Source organism: Papaver somniferum, chromosome 11, assembly GCF_003573695.1.
Source record: "Papaver somniferum cultivar HN1 chromosome 11, ASM357369v1, whole genome shotgun sequence".
In the NCBI taxonomy this organism is placed as follows: Eukaryota; Viridiplantae; Streptophyta; class Magnoliopsida; order Ranunculales; family Papaveraceae; genus Papaver; species Papaver somniferum.
In genome coordinates this window covers 62,476,682-62,481,958 of record NC_039368.1, presented here as the reverse complement: position 1 = coordinate 62,481,958, position 5,277 = coordinate 62,476,682, and the positions used below count along the sequence as shown (strand labels likewise).

Sequence of the window (5,277 nt, the reverse complement as noted above, 5' to 3'; positions counted from 1 at the left end):
GCTAGATCATTTTGAAGTAAAAGAAGCCACTCCTTAACCATGTATTTTCTAAATGGCTAATATACCCTTATTTAATTAATACTAAAAAAAATCTGATTAGGTTAATTAATTGAGTTTAGATTGATTAATTGAGTAGATTAAAACTTCTCAAATTATGAATTTTAGTTATAAAATTTTGTTTTTGGTTGAACTTATGTGGGAAGATTTTTGATGAAAAGAATTTGTTTTGAGAAAATCTTTTGCAACCGAAATGAAAGCACACTACCCAAACACTTTTACAAAGGAGATTGCAAAGCTGCTGAGTGATTTCATACTCAAAATTACAAAAGGAATCAACACTTTCAATTCCGAAAATATGAAAAGTCGGCAAGGTCGACAAAAAAATACCCTGCCGACTATATCATTTTTTACATAGAGAGAAAGGTTTTACAAATGCATGATTAGTCGGCAAGGTATTAATTTCATAACCCGTCGACTAAACTATAGCCGGCAAGGTATAAGGATGAATACTGTGCCGACCCTGTAAATGCTAATTTCAGAGATGAAAAGCCGGCACGATATTCAACCTAGAAAGCTGCCGACTAGTATTAGTCGGCAAGGTCGACAAAAAGAAACCATGCCGATTGTTGATAAAAATTTGGATTATACGGGATTTGAGATTGGGTACAAAGTTATACCCAATCTCAAATCCTGTATAATCCAAAATTTGACTTTTTTTCTATTTTATTTCATAGTTAGTGTTTTGGAAAAAGATTTTGAAATTTTTTTGGACGGAATTTAGTCGGCATGGTTTTTTTTTTGTGGGGGGGGGGGGGGGAATTTGGTCTTTTAACATTTTTTAGACACCCCTTAGCACACTAGGTTGGATGGGTTTGAATTCGGTATACCCCAATTATCTGGGTACCCCAATCTCGTCAGGTTTCATTAGGTTAAGAAACACTTGTTTATACAATCTCTTAATATAGGTTATCTGATTATGGAGTGGGAACTAACCAATGTGGGACACTGCACTGGGACTAAAATTCATCAAAGAAAACAACAGAAAAATAAAACACTTAGAGTGGCCATTAGGTCAAAAGCTCGAAGGCCCATAAACTCGAAGAACGGGCACCTAGCTCAGCTGGTTATTCCCGTTTCCCAAAAGTTTCATGCGTTCCAGGAAGCCCCCAATGGTGTATTGCAGGAATTAACATGGAAGGTAGAGTTAGCTTGTCCCTATTGTGACACAATCTCAGCCCCACCCGCTTCGTCTCCTTTGACTAGCTTACCCATGAGGCTCGCCGATAGGTTTGCACAGCAACCTGTTCAATTAATGTAGTAGTATGTTGTTGGAGTTTAGCTTGTTAGGTTTCCAACTAATTAATGTAATATTCTTTATCCAATAAAAAACAATAAAAACTTTAAAAATTATTTTCACTATTATTTTCCAACACTAAACACGGTCTTAAGTCCATGACAGAGCATCCAAATTGGAAATCATGCACATATGACCTCTGAACATGAACGTTGCATCAAGGAAATTGTATTGAGGGGATAACCACTACTTGGATGTGAAATCCACTTGAAGATATTCTATCAATGATGCTAAAGTAAGTGTTTAAGATTGCATCTTTTATGTGTACTAAACCAAATATCTTCGCTTCTCCCCACTAGCCTTTACAAGGTACAAAAATTGGGAATAAAACTCGACGGCAAAAAATCGTGCTAGTAAGCCAAACAATCATATAAAATATCTTCATGAAAACATAGGAGATGAGTAATATGAAAAATAATTCCGCTAAGTGGAGAAAATACACAATCCCATAGTTAACTGGACCGGAATTGTGGTTTTCCACTGAAGGTCACAGAAAATCAACGGTTTTTTGATAAAGTATCCCTATTTTTCACATTATACTAAAAAAATGCCCCCGTTTTTTAAAAATTTGTTAAAGTACTTTTTTCTTGACCGTTTTATTCAAAAAACGGCAAACGGTAGTTAGCAACTATTAATGCTTAGGTGGCAACGTTAAAATGTCTAAAAGGCCCTTCCTACCGAGCTGAGTTGAATCTACTTGAATCGCCGTTTCGAGTCGAGTGAATACATGCAATATTACTACCACTTCCATTATCTTTGTAACTTACAAAACCACTACCACTAATTCAATATATTTCTTACACTCAATCAAAAATACATATCATACTTAGCCGTATAACTGAATCAAAACTACTGCCAAAACTTGCTTCTTTGTAACACTATTCAACTCATACCTGCCACTGCCAAGACCCTGTCCTAACATACATTTAGTTGTAAATGACCCCCAGCTCAATCACCCGAGTTCATCAAACTACCACTGTAAAGAGTGACAACCAAACCCAAGTTTCATACCATCAATACCATGCTCTTACTCTTTCTCATCCTCAAGTTCTGTCCAGCATTAACACTGACTCCTACAACAACATCCTTCCATCACTGCAATGAATTGCAGGTTCAATATCATCTCATATCAGCATCCATACAGATATGTGCACATCTCCATACAATCACCTACATATTCCTAAAGCAGCAACCCACAACATCCACTACTTCAACTCCATCACTACATATTCTCCTGCATTTTAAGCACACAACCACTGGAGCCAAATCAATTCCTTCTTCTCTGAAATCCCATCTCAATTGTTGCTCTCGGATTCTTCTCTATTCAACGACAAACTCTAAATTCATCTCAATTGCAGCTTCAGATCCATGCTTTAGTTGTTTCAGTTCCAACATCTACCATTAACCTGAGTCTGCAACCCCCATCTACACAGTTCATCATAACCAGTTTGCACAACATAACCATTATCAGCACTTCCATATTCAGCTCACAACCAACACAAATAAACATCATCCAAAATCTCATACTCCATCTTAATCTTCAATTTCCTGCACCAATTACCAGATCACATAACCCAGGCATACATCTATTAGTTCCTTCAGTCACAACAAAATCTGTAGCTCCATGAATTCTCTCCACAACCATCGCAGATTCAAACACCAGCAAATTTAAAATAGGGTTTGAACCTGTACAACACTACCACCTTCTCTGTAATCTTCATCTGCATTACCATAGAATTCAAACAAAACCCATCAATACCATGTTCAATTCCCAACTCAAAATCGAATCCAAGACCAACCCTTTTTTAGTATAAGTAAACATTTGCATTACCATAGAATTCAAACAAAACCCATCAAGACCATGTTCAATTTCTCTCTTTCTCTGAAACTTCCATTCAAATCCACTTATTCTTCTTCTGTAACTCAATTAGCAACGCTATCTTCTCTGTCGAACTTTGAGAATTCAGGAACCCATTTTGAAGCTCTCCACTTCATTGTATCCAGACTAACTAAATATCTCAAGAACCCTAATTCAGGGAAATCCTCAAATTGAATCGTACAAACCCTAATTAAACAATTGATTCAATTCAGGTTTCAAAACAAACATTCACACACAAATTAATACAAACCCATATCTTAAATTGGATCAATTTAATCAAATCAGAAAAGAAAAAAAAAGATTAAATACACAGAATCAGGAAGCTCTTCAATCAACTCAAAGAACAAAAGAACCCTAATTTAAAAAAAAAATCCAAGAACACGAGAACCCTAATCAGAAATTTATTCATATTTTTTCCTAACATCTCTCTGTTTACAATTTTTTCTCTAACATCTCTAACTGGTGGTGATGAAGAAAAAAAACAAGGCGACGTCTCTTTTTCTCACCGTTTCTGAAAGAAAGAGAAAGAGAACGAAGGAATGAATAGAGCTGTGTTGTATTAGGGTAGTTATATGTGATAGGGTAAAGAGGTAATTTAACCCGGTTTTTGACTAGGTAAACGACCCGTGACTAAATTATGCGGGTCCAAGGTGTGAAAGTAAACGGTAAGGACAGTTTAGAAAGTTTAAAAAAAACGGGGGCATTTATTTTATGGGTTTAGAAAAACGGGAGTACTTTATCAAAACCTGTGGGCAAAAATCTTGACAATCCGACCATTGTACATTCTTCTGATTTATTAATAACAATCTTCGCATGCTTTGTTGTCATATTTTTTGCTTTAACACGATGTGGTGGTATCTAGTTTGCAGTATCAAGTGCATCCCTAAACGCTTACACTTTCCTGAAAATGGACGGAGGAAGATTGATACCATCCACTGAATGGAGGAAATGGTCTTAATCGATACATCCTATATAAGAATAACGCCTTATTGGAAATAGGGAGCAACATGTTAGAAAACGTTCTGAGATATTAAGCGACAATTAAGATCTGCCTACTAAAGACGAGGTCCAAAGGATGCGTAACGGCGAGAACATCCAGTAAATTTCAGTTTTAGTCAAACTATATCAATTGGCTTATGAATAAGATAATACTTGTGTCAGATAACAAAACAGGAAAGGACAACAAAAGCATTAGTTATCACATGCGAAATAAAAGTAGGAAAATGCAGACATTCGAGACTCCGGAAAATCCAAAACATTTGTGTTAGAGCATTGTTCAATCGAACTTGTAAGTTTCGTAATCTCAAGTTTATTGTCAATGTCAGATGTAAAAATTATATCTTGATTTCTAGTCTACTAAAGACAAGTTTTTAAACTAGGATTAGATTTTGGTACTAGTTGAGTATTAGAGATCACAGAATAATCCTCGAAGATTGAATCTGAAGAACAAACGAAGACATTTACGAGAACTTCATCAAAAAAACCGTATGTGAAGACTGGCCTATCATATTCTCACGGTCTTTATCATTCTATCTTATCATACTATGTCATATGATTTTAGTAAATTTAATATTGCAAAAGAGAATTTTTGAGTTTAAGCTTGTCTTGGTTAATCTCTCGAAATATAATTCAAGCAATGGATGTTCTAGATAATTAACAATTTTAGTTAAAAATAATTTATTGTTCAAGTTTTAAGTTGATCATTTGGAAATTTCCCAAGAAAAAGTGCATATCGCATACGACTATTTGGGATTGTTTCAAATCAATAATGTGAGAAAAAGAACTGCTTGGCGACAGGTAAACATACTTGTATGTTTTATAAAAGTCAGTCTAAATTTTGCAGACTATATAAGTCCGCACCCGTTTTAGAAACCATGTACATCTGAGTTCATGAATTAGGTAGGTCCGCAAACCCGATTTGCAAACCACTACCATCCGAATTTTGTGAACTGCTAAGGTTTGAAAACACTCGTGGGATGACTTTCGCGAACTACCAAGGTTTGTTACAGAAAGATTCATGTCAAAAGTCTTCATTAATGTTGAA

At 35.5% G+C, this 5,277-nt stretch overlaps 1 long non-coding RNA gene across 1 annotated transcript; it reads right to left on the bottom strand.

Annotated features, from left to right (window-relative positions):
* Positions 1 to 2,078: 2,078 nt before the first annotated feature.
* Positions 2,079 to 3,764, bottom strand: LOC113323868. Its single transcript, XR_003347888.1, has 2 exons — positions 3,186 to 3,764; positions 2,079 to 3,075 (listed from the first exon to the last, which is right to left on the bottom strand). It is a non-coding gene; the product is annotated as an uncharacterized LOC113323868 (long non-coding RNA).
* Between the last annotated feature and the right edge of the window lie 1,513 nt (positions 3,765 to 5,277).